The sequence below is a fragment of the Nannospalax galili genome, unplaced genomic scaffold (assembly GCF_000622305.1).
Source record: "Nannospalax galili isolate Female #2095 unplaced genomic scaffold, S.galili_v1.0 scaffold575, whole genome shotgun sequence".
NCBI lineage: Eukaryota > Metazoa > Chordata > Mammalia > Rodentia > Spalacidae > Nannospalax > Nannospalax galili.
Window position 1 is genome coordinate 312,597 of NW_008335442.1, and position 16,157 is coordinate 328,753.

At 40.2% G+C, this 16,157-nt stretch overlaps 1 long non-coding RNA gene across 2 annotated transcripts in view; it reads left to right on the forward strand.

Annotated features, from left to right (window-relative positions):
• The window catches only part of LOC103731785, a 46,923-nt gene that overhangs the window by 18,453 nt on the left and 12,313 nt on the right, over positions 1-16,157 (forward strand). The gene's annotated exons all lie outside the window — the stretch shown is intronic.

Genomic DNA, 16,157 nt, shown 5'->3' on the forward strand with positions numbered 1-16,157 from the left:
TCTCCCTCCAGAGAACAGCATCCTTCTTCCACCTACTGCTTCTTTTATAAACACTCTAGCCCACATACCCTTTTATGGAGGCTTCTACCGTAAACCTCAATTGTAGTTCCATAAAATTTGAAGGTCCTTTTGCTAGCCCTGATTCCCATGCCATTATTGCACTTTGTCTCTGTCTGTAGTAACTGAGTTCCTTGTGGACAGAAATGGTGTCAGTCAGGTTCATTTCTGTGGACTTGGCCTTTGGTCAGTGCTGAATATATGAGGGCAAACATAAGCATAGTCCCTGTAGGTAAGTGTTTTTTCTTTCCTTTTTTTTCCCCTTCCAGATAGGGTCTCACTATGTTAACCCAGACTGGTTTACCTACCTATGTAGCTCGGGCTGGTCTCCGATTCAAGATTCTCATGCCTCAGCTTCATTAGAGTTGAGATTACAGTAATATTCAAGTCTAAGAAAAGAGGGGGCGCTTACATGGTACTTCATGTAAGGTTCAGCCAGTTTTAAGTGCTGAATTACTTTATATGAAGTAAGTATAATAATGGCCTTCCAAAGGTAAGTTCATCTTGATCTCTCAAACTTGTGAACATGTGTTATATGGCAAAGTGAAGATTCATACTTGGCTTATTTAAAAAGAGATCATCCTGGATTACCAGCTATAATCAGGAGGGTGCTTAAAAGTGGTCTGTGTTGTTACAGTCCCACCTGTCTGAGTATGAGAACCACCAAGACTTGAATATTATCTTTAGTTAATGCCTCATGGATGTCGTCTTTCCTATAAGAGATATAATCACATCTGTTCTGTGATATTGGCTCTAAAGAATGTAAGGTGCTTTTATTGAAGGCCTATGAGTCAGGTGCTCTCTCTATATATATCATGTTATTTAATGTGTTAAGTAGGTCAAGAAGTAGATACTAAATCCTTTTATGGATGAGGAAATGCACAGAGTTGTTAACTTATACAAGGTCATGCTGCTAGTAACTGATGCCCCTGAAGTTTTATTGCACAATAAAGAAGAAAACTCCAAGGTGTGGTATTTGCACTTTTGCCAAGGTATGCTCACAGGTTACACTGGCTAAAACTGTATTTAACAAAGTCCTGTGTCGCATTTTGAATGTTAAGAACAGAACATGTATAGTCAAGCAATATAACCCTACCATTCTTAGAGGACAAAATAATAATTCCAGCAGAATCTTGACCCTGTTTTGAATTCTACTTTCTTACAAGTCTTTATTCTTCGGTGCGTGTGTATGTTGCAGTTTCCCATAGTTGTAATCGTCGTCATGCTTTTTTTATTTTACTTTGTGTTTCCTTGTGTCATCGTAATTATTGTTAATAATTGTTAAATATTTTTATGTTGTTTCTGAATTTCATACTGTTAAAGTAATATTGAACAAGCAGCTCTTATCTGGGGTGTGCCATTTGGCATTGAGGAGAGGGAGTTAGGAGGGTCCAATCCAAACCAAGAAACTTGGTTAAAATAATAATTGCATCTGCCTCCTTGAGGGAGATAAGATGATCTGAGAGGCACAACATAAGAATATACATAAGGGAGAGCCGAGTATGGTGACATCTGTAATCTTAGCACTTGAAATGCTGAAGCAGGAGGTTTCTGAATTTGAGGCCAGCCTGAGCTACACAATGAAACCTGTCTCAAATAAAGGTAGAGGGTGGCAAGATGGCTCAATAGGTAAAGGTACTTGCCACAAAAAGCCTGGTGACTTGAAGCTGATCCTTGGATCCCATGTAAAGGGAGATGGAGGGAAGTAACTCCACCAAGTGCACTAATACACCCAGTACTACTACGACTACTACTACTACTACTACGACTACTACTACTACCACCACCACCACCACCACTACCAAATAAAATGAAAATAGTGGGGGCAGGAGAGATATCTCATTGGTAGACTGTTTCCCATGCAAGTATGAGGACTTGAGTTTTGTCCATGTAAACGCTGGGTGTAGTGGCAGGTGCTTGTAATCCCAGCACTCGAGAAGGAGACACAGGAGGATCCTTGTGATTTGCTGATCAGCCAGCCTAGCTGAATTCTGCAAGCTTCCGGGTTCAGTGAGAGACTGTGTCTCAAAAAATAAAGTGGTGAGGAATTGAGAGGAAAACACTTGATATTGATCTCTATATATATACACACACACACACACACACACACACACACACACGAATAAGTACAACACAAAGTAACAAATAAGAATAAGCTGACCAAGTGGTTTGTTTTTTGACACAAGGTCTCAGCATGTTGCCCCAGGCTGGTCTCCAGCTCTTGGGCTTAGGTGATGTTTCTGCCTCAATTGTTTGCTTAGTAGCCTGGACTACTGGTGCTCACACTGCACCTGGTTCAGGCTGGTTTTGAATCCAGGCTTTGACCTTGAAACTGGCTTCTATCCTGTACTTGGCTGCTTCTCTGAAGTGGAAGAAACAGCGTGTGGGAAGTGTGGTACATTTTTCCTGACACACTGTGATAGACAGACTGCCAGCACATTGCTAGTTCTCTCCAAAGATGGAATTTTGCCATGGTATTGAATGTGCTATTTTGGTGCTGCTGATTGGATGGAACTTGACTTTCTTAGGTTTTTAACTCAGATTGTACACAGTGTATTAAAGACAAGATGGACTGAATTGTGGGTTAAATCCTTTTTATTTTTTGCTGTTTTTTTTCAATCACACCTAGGGTTTCATATGTGCTAGGCAAGCCCTTTCCCACTGAACTGCATCCTCAGTTTAAATGCTTTTTAAAAGTAAAGAATAATTGCTGGAGAGCTGATCTAAAATCTCTGACCCAACATTCCAAAGACTTTTCTTTGGACTGTTAACACTGGGAGTAGGCAGGAAAGGCAGAGATGGGCAGATCCCTGGAGCTCGTTGGCCAGACAGTTCAGCTGAATTGGGGAGGTCCAGGTTCAGTGAGAGACTCCTCTCAAAAACTTAAGGTAGAGAACAACTGAATTGAGAAAGACAGCTGATGTTGGCCTTTTCTGCATTCATGTGCACACATGAACAAGTACACACACATATACAAAAAAAGAGAAAGGTTACTTAGACTGGGGATTTATAAAGAAAAAAATGGCAGAAATCATATTTTGAAATCAGTTGCATTGGAGATAAATCAAAGTTTGGAGGGACACAACATTTAAACTATCTCAGATGATTATTCCAAAGTCTTTGTTATTTAAAGGGTGGTCTAGTAACCAAAACCTCCTGGGAGCTTGTTAAATCCTTTGTTATTTTATTCTTTTCTAGGGGGAGTCTTTGATTTTTTTTTGTTGTTGTTGTTATTTTTAAGACAGGGTCTCCCTGTAGCCCCAGCTGTCCTGGAACTCACCATGTAGACCAGGCTAGCCTTGAACTCACAGAGATCCGCCTGCCTCTGCCTCCCAAGTGCTGGGTGTGTCTAGGAATTTGAACCTCTGGCCTAGGATGCACTCTACCAACATTTTCATTTGGAATTATGTATTTGCCTTTTATTTTTAATTTTTATTTATTCTTTGAGATAGAGTCTCTCTATGTAACCCTGGCGGCTTGGAACTCCCTATGTAGACCAGGCTAGTCTTGAATGTACAGACACCCACCTGCCTCTGCCTCCTGAGTGCTGGGATTAAAGGTGTGTACCACCACACCCAGCCCCACTTTTTGAGATCTGTCAGCTGGCCTAGAATTTGCTAGGTAGCCCAGTTTGGTCTCAAACTACTCTTCTTGCTTTGCCTTCTGAGTGCTGGAATTACAGATATGTGTCACTGTGCCTGCCTCTGTTATTTGCCTGTAATGTGATAATAATTTAAACATTTAATTTGTATGGTATGTTTTTTCTTTTTTTTTTCTGAGACAGGGTCTCTCTGTAGCCCTAGCTGTCCTGGAACTCACTGTGTAGACCAGGCTGGCCTTGAACTCACAGAGATCCACCTGCCTCTGCCTTCCAAGTACTGGGATTAAAGACATGCGACACCACACCCGGCCTTGTATGCTATTTTAAAATAAGCATAGTTAGAATAGTAAGAATATAGAAGCAGATTTCTTCAAAATTTTCAGAAAATGTTACTTGGAATGTTTAATCTAGAATGTAAACTGTTAATCTATGGCAGTCTGTTTGGTTTACTGGAGCACTTCATTTTATAAAGGCACAGTCAGCAGCATAAGTAGCTTACGACTTAATACCTTGAGCCTTTGAAACAAATCTATTAAGTTTTGAAATAAAGAATCTTTTTTGTATTTGTCTCTGATATTTGATGGTAATCTTGTTCTTGAGTTTCTGCTCAAATTGGTGTGTATATTAGTCACAAAAGTTTCCATGGAACACAGTTACATCCATCTGTTGTCTTAATTGTACATTGTACACATGGTATTGTTTCATCCATCAATCGTGTATACTTTTCCTTTTTTGTTTCTCTCTTGCTGAGGATTGAACCCAGGGCCTCGTACATTCTAGGGGAATACTCCACCCATGAGTTATGCCCCATCTCCAGGGCATGTGTATATATATATATATATATAGTCTTTTTGAAGCAGGGTCTCCCTGTAGCCCCAGCTGTTCTGGAACTCACTATGCAGACCAGGCTGGCCTTGAACTCACAGATATCCACCTGCCTCTGCCTCCCAAGTGCTGGGACTAAAGGCGTGTGCCACCACGCCCAGCAAGGCATATTTTTTAAATTTATTTATTATTTTTATTTTATGTGTATGCGTATATTGCCTGCATGTGGGTAAGTGCACCCGTATTGTGCAATGCCCGCGGAGGTCAGAAGAGGCTGTCGGATCTCCTGGGACTGGAGTTAAGGACAGTTGTTAGCTGCCTTGTGGGTGCTGGGATTCGAACTCGGGTCTTCTGCAAGAACAACTAGTGTTCTTAACCGCTGAGCCACCTCTCCAGCCCCCAGGGCATATTTTTATACATCTTAATGGATACATGTTACTTCCCAGAAACAGCCCAGTGAATGTTTTCCCTGCAACCTCAGACTTCGCCTTTCCCGGGGTGCCGCCTTGTGCTAGGCTGTGAACCAGTCACAGAGAAACAGTACTCCTTCCATAGTGAATTGGCTGTGGACTAAATCACTGCAGACCCAGCTCAGAAGAAACCCCATCATATACCTAAGAGATGATGAGTCACTGTACTGTGCAACCTGTTGGTGGATAGAACCTGGCTAAAGACTCCTGCTGTACTGATCTCAGCCTTCTTTTTCACCCTTTGGTATCAGTAGGCTTAAGAGTAAACACTAAAACAAGAAGAAATAACTCAGAAAGGTTTGGAAATATTTAGTCTTAATTTACATTTTGGTTCATTTTACATTTTGCTTAGGTTGTACATGTGTTTTAAAATACATGCATCTACATCTCTGCATGTGTTAATGTGTCCTGCATGCTCACACATACAAGTATATTATAACTCACGGGAAAAGACTGCTGTTGTTTCTTTATGGGCATTTTCTGTATTTGAATCCCCATCCAGGTATTAATCCATTACTGACTTATAAATTAGTTCCCAAATGGGAAAACTTTTATACAGAGTAGCATCTTAATTTTTTGAGGTAAAAGTACAACCATCTAACAAAACCCTCTATTGATTTAAGCAGCCATTATAGTAACAAGCCAAATTCTTATGTAAAGATATCTCAAAATCCAAGTAAGGATTAAACCGTTTATTCCCATCGTCAGGAAATAGAAACAGAGAAGTACTAAATGCTTTTTTTTTAAAGCTATACATGCAAGGAATTAATATTGTTAGCTTCAAAATCCAGTAATAACGAGCAAATTCAGCTAGCCAACTCTGCTATTGCCTTCCCTAATCTATTTGAATGAGGATAAAGGGAGAGGTATTACTCACAGGATTGACAGATCTGGGATACATATAGCACAGATAGCACTTCAGAGACATTCGAAACTATGGTATTCAGCTAAATGTTCCCATAGTTTAAAGATTTATTCATCCCTAGATGTTGCCAAGGATACTAATGCTATAAGCAGCTTGGAACAGATTTGTGTGGTTGCTATGTGCAAAACCCCCTAGAATAAATGAGTGGGAAATGATACTAGGGTGGGAAAATATTGCTATAGTAACAACTTATTTTCTATAGGAAAAAAAATTGGAGAATAAAGCAAGAAGAAATGATTTTTGCCCAAAATGGAGAATAAGAAAAACAAATGTCATGGTCTGATAGTTTGACCTGTTCCTTCCTTCCCTCCCTCCCTCTCTCTCTCTTTCTCTCTGTCTCTCTGTCTCTCTCTCTGTCTCTCTGTCTTCGAGGTAGTCTCATGTAGCCCACGCTGGCCTACAGCCCCAGTCTAGGCCAGCCCCGGTCGCTGATACTGCTCTTTGTTAAGGATACTTTCATTTATGATGTGGATAATTTAAAATGTTACATCTTGAGTAACTTGCACTATAGAGTTTGGATAAAACCAAAAGAGAAATTGCAGATCCCTGAGGGAAAGCGGTGCCATTCGTTCCATTTCTCTCATGACATGACAATTCCCTAATATGTTCTTGAGATGAAATAGAGTATTCTAGAGAGGTTAAGTAATGGCTTTCATTCTCTTAGATCAAATAAACTTTTTTGGTGGTGCTAGGGATTGAACCCAGGGCCCCGCACATGGGAGACAAGTAAGTACTTTGTCACTGAGCTACAATCCCAGCCCTCAAATAACTCTTGACCATCAGATTCTTAAATAACAGCTGGAATCTCCTGAGTTGTCCTTCACCTAAGATTTTCTTCTTTTTTAAAGCGATGGGGGAATGGCCACATAATCACTAAAGCGAAGTTTTGATTTTAAAGACTGAAACTTATGTTTTGTGTGTATGTGGTGCTGAGGATCGAACTCAGGCCTTCATGAAGTCTAAGCAAGGGCTTGCCTCACCACTGAGCCACATGTCCATCTCTTAGTTGTTTCCTTTCCATCTACTTCTCATGTGATAGTCTCAATTTAGTTGCACATTAGGATCACTTGGAGACTTTCCTAATAAAATACAGATGCCAAAGATTCCTGTGTTTATGATGAGGTTATTACCAAAGCAGGACATGGACTCTGTGTAGGTCTCTTTCAGTGCGCTTTGAAATTGCTCATGTGTTCGTATTGTGCAGTCGGGATTGAGAAGCCCTCTTCTTCACCCTTGCTACTTGGTAAAGTCTAGTCCTGCACTACTCTAAGGCAGGGACAGGCAGACTACACACATTTTAGCAGGCCCGAATTTGGTTCTGATGGGAAAAAAAGAGAAATTGAAAACTAAACTTGTTTACAGTTTTTTTTAAAAGGCAATTTTTAGTTTAATTGCTGGAATTCCCAGCATTAGATTTGAAAGCCATACTGCAAAGGAGGTTGCATGAGTGAATGAGGTAGAATTAGCTAAGGGGGAACAGTGTTGTTCTGGCTGGAGAGTTATGAAGACTGCATATATTGTTTTTTCTTTTGAGACAGGGAGTCACTGTGTAACTCAAGACTAGTCTTGAACTTGTGAGATTCCCGCTTTAGCAACCCCCCCATCTTGTAGGATTATAGACACTGTGTACTGTTTATGCTGACCAAATCCTTTCTAGCGATACACCTTGTATTTAGGTAGATAGAACACATTATATGACAGGAGGGGTCTGTTAGTGTTGGACTCAGACCTCCCAAGATTATAATTCACATATGCCGTATTAACTGCCATCTATGAAATGCTTACCGCTGGTGGTTACTCATATGTGTCTGTAAAAGGGATTCTTACAGTTCTTTTCAAAAAAGAACCGTTGGACTAGCCCAGTAAAATCACATGAATTGAGGGTTCGTAGGACTGCCACCTTTAGTGTTTTGAAATAAGATACTGCGTAGAGTTGAATTTTTTTTTTTGGTCTTTTTGAGACAGGGTCTCCCTGAAGCCCCAGCTGACTTGGAACTCACAAAGATCTGATTGCCTCTGCCTCTGGAATGCTGGGATTAAAGGCATGCACCACCACACCCAGCTCTAGTGTTGAATTTTTATTAACAGACTGGTATGTAATACTTTACTCAGGAAATATGTATGCCAGTTAAAGACTGTAAAATTATTAATTAAAATGGAAAGGTGCCCACCTTCTACTTAAACCAATGATAATTATAAAAGCAGTTTGCATTTACTGACCTTTTACTTGGTAGGCTCTCTCATCAACATGAGACTGAAGAGAACTAGACTTAGCTAAAGCACTCTAAAGACTGAAGTGCTACAAAGTCAATCTAAAATTGAGAACTAGTTTTTCAGTCTTTAAAACCCAGCCTTAACTGACTTGGTGGAGAGACTGTCTTTCTTTTGGTCTTCTGTTTTATCTATTTTTTTCATTTTCCAAATTTTGACTGACAATAACTACTAATTTATGGGATGTTTTGATTTATATATACTTTATTCACATATCCATCACCATAAGCATTTGTCATTTCTTTTGGTGGAGATACAATTCACATTCAAACACTGAAAACGCATGCTTTCAGTCCTATAATCACAGCACCCTGGAGGCTGGGGTAGAATCGAAGGGGTCCAAGGATAGCTTGGGCTACATAGCAAGTTCTAGGCAAGCGCATAGTGAAATCTTGTCTCAAATTAAAATATGCAGTACATTATCTATAGTTACCATTTAGTAGAACTCTTAACTTCAGAGAAGAAAGAAAAACAGTTAAACTGAAAGTTTTTTCATGAAAGTGATTAGTGATTATTTCACATTGCTTCACATTATTTTCCTGTTTTGTAGAAGAGCGTCTTTGGGAACTATTTAAAAAAAGTTTTTGGGGGGTCTTTTTAAGACAGGTCCTCCGTGTAGCCGCGGCTGGCCTGCAATTTACTGTGTAGACCAGGCTGGCCTCGGTCTGACAGAATCCTCCTGCCTCTGCCTTCCTAGTGCTGAGATTAAAGGAGTACATCAGCATGCCCAGCTTAATGCTTTTCTTTTTTAAAAAATAAGACAAGGTCTCACTGATCTTTTGTTGTTGTTTAAAACAGGATCTCTCAATGTAGCTGGCTTTGAATTCACTGTGTAGCCCAGGCTGGCCTCTTAACTTTCAGCTATCCTTTTGCCCTTGCTTCTTAAATTCTGGGATTACAGGCATGGCTTCTTTGTGTAGTTTTAGAAACTTTTTTTTGTTTTATTGCAACAAGACCTTGGTTATTTTATTGTAATAAGACGTTGCTGTGTAGCTCAAGTTAGCCTTAAAGTCACAGTGTAGCCCAGGCTGATCTTAAATGCAGAATCCTGTTTTGGCCTTCCAAGTGCTGAGTTTATGGGTAGATGCCACCACACCTGATTGCTTATTTCATTTTTTAAATTTTATTACCTAAATAATTATATATTGTGTTTTTACCTGTTGTTATGCCTTTAAATGAATGATTTAAATGCATCCTTTTGTATCTGACTTTAGTTGTTCAACATACCCAGTAAGTCCTTGCATAAAGTTTTTAGGTTTGTTCTACTTACCCATTATATTTTGATGTTATAAAGGTATAGTTTTCAAAATTTCCTATAGCAGTTTCTGCTATATAAAACTAAATTTTGTGCTTTGGTGTTCTATCAGTAGTCCACCCAAACCCTTTAAAATTATAACTTTTATGAACATAATCTCATCTGTAAATAAGTATTTTTCTTTTTGTGTTATTTTTGTTTATTGATTTTGAGACAGAGTCTTACAACGTAGAACAGGTTGACCTGGGTAAAAGATTTATTTTGGGGTGTGTGAGAGAGTGTGTGTGTGTGTGTGTGTGTGTGTGTGTGTGTGTGTGTGTGTGTGTGTGTGATGTATACACATATGGGGGTGCACACTTGTGCACAGCCAGAGGATGATGTCAGGTGTCCAGTTCTATCACTCTGCCTTATTCTTTTGAGACAGGGTCTCTCACTGAATCAGGTGCTAGGCTGGCAACCAGCAAGCTCCAGCAACCTTTCTGTCTCTGAACCCCACAGTGCTGGGGTTATAGGTTCGTGGGTCCATGCCTAGCTTTTTATGTGGGTACTGGGAGCCAAACTCACATCTTCATGCTTATATAACACGCATTCTTGCCCACCAAGCCATCTTTCCAGTCCCCAGTAATAATTTTAAGACATACAAATTAAACATTTTATTACATGGACAATGCACATACATTTATGTGTACACATGTATGCACATGCATTGTGCAACAACATACATGTAGAGACCAGAGGACAGTTTGTGGGACTTGGTTCTCTCTTTCCACCTGTGGGTCTCAAGGATGGAACTCCAGTTATCAGGCTTGGTGGTAAGTGCTTTTACCCACTGAGCCAACTCAGCAGGCAAAATACAACACATTTTGGAGCTTCTTGGTGAAGCAAACATAAATACAAAATATGATAAATCTGAAAAACGAAACAAGGAAAATTTAACACATATATTGAAAGGGGGTATACAGAAAGCTCTTGTGAGTTAAGAAGAAAGAGAATAGAATATTAATCCAAAAATAGATAAGGACCATAAACAGATAATTCATAGAAATCCAATGGCCAAGGAACAAATATAAAGATGCTTGGCTCCACCAGTAATCAATGAAAAGCACATGAATGCCATAATTGGGTATTTTGCAGCAATTAGACAAGGAAAAAGATCAACGTATCAAGAGTGAGGAAATTCATGGAGTATAAACTGATGCACTTTTGGAGGGCATTTAGAGACACCTAAAGTAATTCACACATCAACAACATAGTGTGGTAATTACTTTCATTTACTGACTGCTTGATACAAATTCAGGCTAAATCTTTCATAGTTCCATACATTAAACACGTACTCGCAGGACTCGGTTTACTTTCCCTATATGAGCCATCAGGCTTAGTGGCAAGAAACTTTCTCAGCTGACTCATCTTGCTGGTCAGTACTTTTTTATTTTTTGTGTTGAAAAAGTCTAAATTACTGAAGCTGGCCTTGAACTTGTAATTTTCCTGCTGCAGTCTCCTGAGGAGCTAGACGCTAAGCTTACATCACCAGGGCTGGCATAAGTTTCCTTTTTAAACTGAGTGCTTTTGTGTTTTGTCGTTAAGTATGGTATGTGTGTAGGCTTCTTTGGTTGTGTGTTTTACAGTATGAGGTTCCCTTTGATTGCTTACATTTTTGTCTTTGTGGTGGGGGAGAGTGAACCCAAGGCCTCAAGCATTCTCGATAAGTGGTACTGTATCACTGAGCCCAGCACCCCATCACTGATTACATTTAAATGAAAGCCATCATTAGCTGTCAGTTTTTCTGTATCAGTTGAAGTGAGAATATGGTTTTTCTCCTTCAAAATGTTAATATGGTAATATCTTAATGACTTAAAAATTTAAAGGAGTCGGGTGTGGTGGCTCACACTTTTAATCCCATCATTCCAGAGGCAGAGGTATGGGGATCTCTGTGAGTTTGAGGCCAGCTGGGGCTACAGGGAGACCCTGTCTCAAAAAGACCAAAAAAAAAAAAGCTTAGGGCTAGAGAGATGGGTCAGTGGTTAAGAAGAAGGCTTGAGTTCTGGATTTACAACCATTTTAAATGTCTTTTTCAAGTAATAGAGATTTAATGTGCTAATTACTTTCTTGAAGATTTGCAAATGAGACTGGTCTTTAGTTTCTAAGTCTTGTACAATTTAAAGCACATTCTGCACTCTAATCTGGGGAAGGTCCCCTTTGCTCCTGTTCCATGCCAGTATTTGTATAATTTATCCTGAATTTTTTTTGTCTGAAATGTTAGTGTTTCCTGAAGCTTTTGGTAGAACTTGTCAATGAGGCCATCTGGGCACAGTTTATTTTTTGCTGTGGGAAGGTTTGAAACTACTGATTAAATTTTTAGGCATTATGTTTCTTGTGACAGTTTTGATAAATTGTACTTTTGGGGAAATGTTTCAAGCTTTTCCAAAACTGAAAACTTTTTATGTAGAGTTGGTGGGAATATGCTCTTTAATCATCTTTATGATGGGCAGTTTTGTCTGTGTTCTTTACCGATTTACATCAAATACTTAGTGGGCATATTTTATTAGTCTTCCCAGCATTCAGTTTATTGATGCCTTTGTTGACCATCTCTTTCGTTTCTGTATTACTAATATTAATTTCTTTGTACTTCGAATTTTATGTTTTTTAATGTCTTGACACACTGAGCTATTTAGTTTTTAAGCTGTTCTTATTTTCTAATGTGTTTGTCATTATAAGTAGCTTTGTCTCTATAAATTTTGTGTGTAGTAAAAATGCAGCTTAGTGTAAAATATTATCAAATTTCATTGAATTTGACCCCTGGGTTGTTTAGATATGTTAATTAAATTTGGAACATTTTGGTTATTTGGTTTGACTTGACAAACACACTTTACTATTTTGCATGTGGTTCTGGGAGTAACAATTTCTTTCAGTTTTTTTCTCATTTTCTTGCTGTATTTATTCCTTGATTATGGAATTGTTTTCTGGAAACCAGGTCTCACTATGTAGCCTTGACTAGCTTATAACTCACTGTGTAGACCCAGGATGGTCTCAACTCAGAGAAATCAGCCTGCCTCTGCCCCTTAAGTGTTGGGATTAGAGGTATGCACCACAACCATGACTTGATTATAGAATTTTTAGTTGGCAGCTGGTTTCTGACTTTAGTAATACTTTTCTAGGGAAGTTCGTTGAATTGATGCTCCCTTGATTGAAATTTGTGTTTAATCACTGGCTAATAAATTTTTATCTTCGCTCTTCATTTTCTATACTTTCACTATTGTGCACTTAAGATTTTTTCCTTCATTTTGTTTATTACAGTGTCTTGATTGTGAGGATATGAGTAATAAATTTTAGAATGTTTGTTGACATTTTCTTTTGTTGACTCTAGTCCATTTTTTTTCATTTCTCTAATTCTGGGATTTCAATTGAATATATAGTAACAGTTTTTCATTTATCCTCTGTGTCACCTGCTCTAGTTCTTTTCTGCATAAAAATCACTGCAAAAATTAGTGGCTTAGAACAGCAAGTGTCATTTCTCATACTTCCGTGGATTGACTAGGGCTCAGCTGGATGATTCTTCAGTATACATGCACTGGCAGCCATGGTATATGTACGGGTTCTTGTGGGTGTATAGGTCTACTTGTGGAATCCAGAGGTCAATGCTGAGTAGCTGAGTATCTTATTCAGTTGCTCTCCATCTTATTTGTTGAGACAGTTTCTCTCATTGAACCTGGAGCTTGGCTGATTCAGCTATACTGGCTGGCCAGCAAGCCTCAGGGTTCCTCCCGTTGCTGCCTCCCCAGTGCTAGGATTACAGTCTCATGGCACCGTGGCTAAGTTTTTACGTTGGTGCTACAGGTCTGAATTTAGGTTCTCACACTTGTGTGGCAGGTAGTTTATTGACTGAGCCATCTCCCCAGCCCTGCCAGTTTTGCTTGGGGTCTGTCGAGAGGCTTCAGTCAGAATGCAATTAGGGCTCAAGCACAGAAATTAGTTTTACTTAAATATCTAGTGTCATTGATGGCAAGAGCTGAAAGGCTGGTCTCAGTGGAGATCACAGGATGTCTTAGTCTCAAGTTAATCAGTTTTCCAAATGGACACACTCATCATGGCTTTCCCTGTGTGATATGTCCAGCAGTGTTCTCAGGAAGAGTTGTCAGCCTTTTTCTTAAGACACAGACCTATATCGGGCAGTCACTTTTGCTCCATTCCTTTAAAGTTAACAAAAGCATTTAGTTAGAGGTATGCCATCACACCCAGCCCTGTGGCTCATGAGAGTTGAGAGTCGTAAGAAAATGCCCTAGTGTGTCACATAGTGGGTGGTTTAATGTTTTCAAAGCAGTTTTGCTTGTGGAGGAACATGAGGAAAGGCAGGTGGTAAGTAGAGGTGACCATTTATTTTCTTTCAATATGAAGGGTTTTTTTGTCTTTCATGTTCATTTTCTTTCCTTTCTTCCCTTCCGGTGTTTCCCTTGGAGCTGTTTGTCCCTGCATCTATGGTTTATTTTGACCTGGCCTTAGTTTGTTCATCTTTTGTAATTGCTTCTTTTTCTCTTAGTCTCATGGTGGGGTTAACTCTTCCCAGCAGGTGAGGAGGGAAGAGAAGATGGGTGGAAGTGGGTAGCCACATTGTGATGTAGGCTTGGAGTGTATCTCTGTAAGCTTTAAGTCACCCACCATGAAAAGTTGACCTCTTTGAAATAGAAAGTACTGGCTGCCTAAGTTAGTGGTTAGGGAAGTGCTTGCAGTGTTGATCAAGGATATGTAATTGGAAAGGAGGAATAGGGCTTTGGGATCTCTGCTGGATAGCTTTAGTGTCAACTTGACACACCTGGGTTGAGGGAGCCTCAATTGGAGAACTGCCTCCATAGGACTGGCCTGTGGCCATGTCTGTGGGGCATCTTCTTGATTGTTGAGTGATATGGGAGGGCCCAGCCCGCTGTGGGTGATGCCCTCCCTGGGCAGGTGGGCCTGTGTTGCATAAGAAAGCAGGCTGAGCAGGGGCCAGGGGAACAAGCCAGTAAACAGCGTTCCTCCATGGCCTGTGCTCCAGTTCCTGCCTCCAAGTTCCTGCCCTGAGTTCCTACCTTGGGCTCCCTGATAAACTGTGACCCAGGAGATGTAAGATAAAATACACCCTTTCCTTCCCAAGTTGGTTGTGGTCAGAGTGTTTTGTCACAGCAATGGAGAGACAAACTGGGACAGGATCTATTGTATAATATAATGATAATTAATAACAATTCATAATTAATGACAATGAGATGGATGAGAATGGATGTTAATTAAGCATTCTCACTGAAAGTGCTACTAGCTTACGGATGTAACCAACTATAGTTGAACATCACACAGCATGTGTTTCAAGCCATGATGTTGTATGTGATAATGTGTTCTTTTCTATCAATTAAAAAAAAAAAGAAAAAAACACACATACATCATCCCCAAATAATAAGCTGTAAATTCTCTTAAATTTGGAGTGAAGAAACCCGAGATGACTTCTATTATTGATGTGAAAAAGGAGAATATTTATTATCTTCAACTCCTTCCCCACTCATCTTTGGCTTTTTAAGGCAGACTTGCTTTGTGGCCCAGGCTGGCCTTGAATTCATAGTCTTCTTACCTCAGTCTCCCAAGTGCTGAGATACCTCGCTTGACCTCCCTTCTTGTTTATTCCAGACTTTATTTTTCATTTAGACAGAGTTTGCTGTAACTAGCAAGAACCATTTCTAATTCTCTAGTCAATTTTACATGCACAGTGTCCTCCTGACTACTTAGATCTAAATAATGCCCCCAAGGGACACGAAATCAATCTTTGTGGTTTCTAGGTACCCAGGCTGATTCCTGAACTGTTTGCAGTGAGGTCCTGTACTGATGTTGGATCTCTAGACAGCCAGAGCTGCTACATCATTCCCTGTTGTTAAATGTGCTTCTTAGGTATCTGCTGGCTGGTGTGGTGCTGATCTTGGCACAGGTCATCCTTTGGTGCACTCTGCTTGGTTTGATAAGAGAAAGATGCTCCTGTTGAGGCTCTCTGGGCAATGTTGGGGACAAGCAACACATTCACAGAGGGCCCACCATGGTGCTGGATGTGTTGTGGTTGTTGGAAGCAAGCTGTTCTTTTGAGATTTCTAGAAATAACCACTGCTTCTGTTACTGCCTTTTAATTTTTGGTGCTGGGGCAGGAACCCAGGACCCTGCACCAGGTAACCATGAGCTCTGACCCTGAGTTATACCCAAGCTTAGTGTTTTCTTCTGGAGGGAAGATCTTTGATGCTTCCTAGTAAAATATAATACCCTGAGAGGACGAGAATGTCAAACTTGCCTAACAAGGACCCCAGCAAGGAACATTTATTTGTTAGTGTGTCCCACAGCTCCTGTGGGAAGACGTGGACTACAGAGTGTGAGCAAGAAGACCTTTGGGTGAGGAGGGCAGGGCTAGGCCTTGCATCTGTCAGAGTTGAAGCCTTGTTCTGCTTAGCAGCGTGTGGATGTGGGGACTTCATGGTGGTGGAAATTGAGCCCAGAGCCTTGTGCATGCTACACAAGTGTTTTCCCACTGACCCACATCCCTGGCTTGGATTTGGGAACTTCAGGGGGCTTGCTCATTTCAGGTTGGAGCCAGAAGCCTTTTGCACTAGTTCTCTGCCCTCTCTGTTATTCCTCAGACCCACACCAATATGACCCACGTTATGTACCCCTACTGCCTTCCCTAGACCAGTGTCCCCATTGATGGCTTGCTTAAGACAGGGCATCACAAGCTTCTCTCTGATTTTTTTTTAA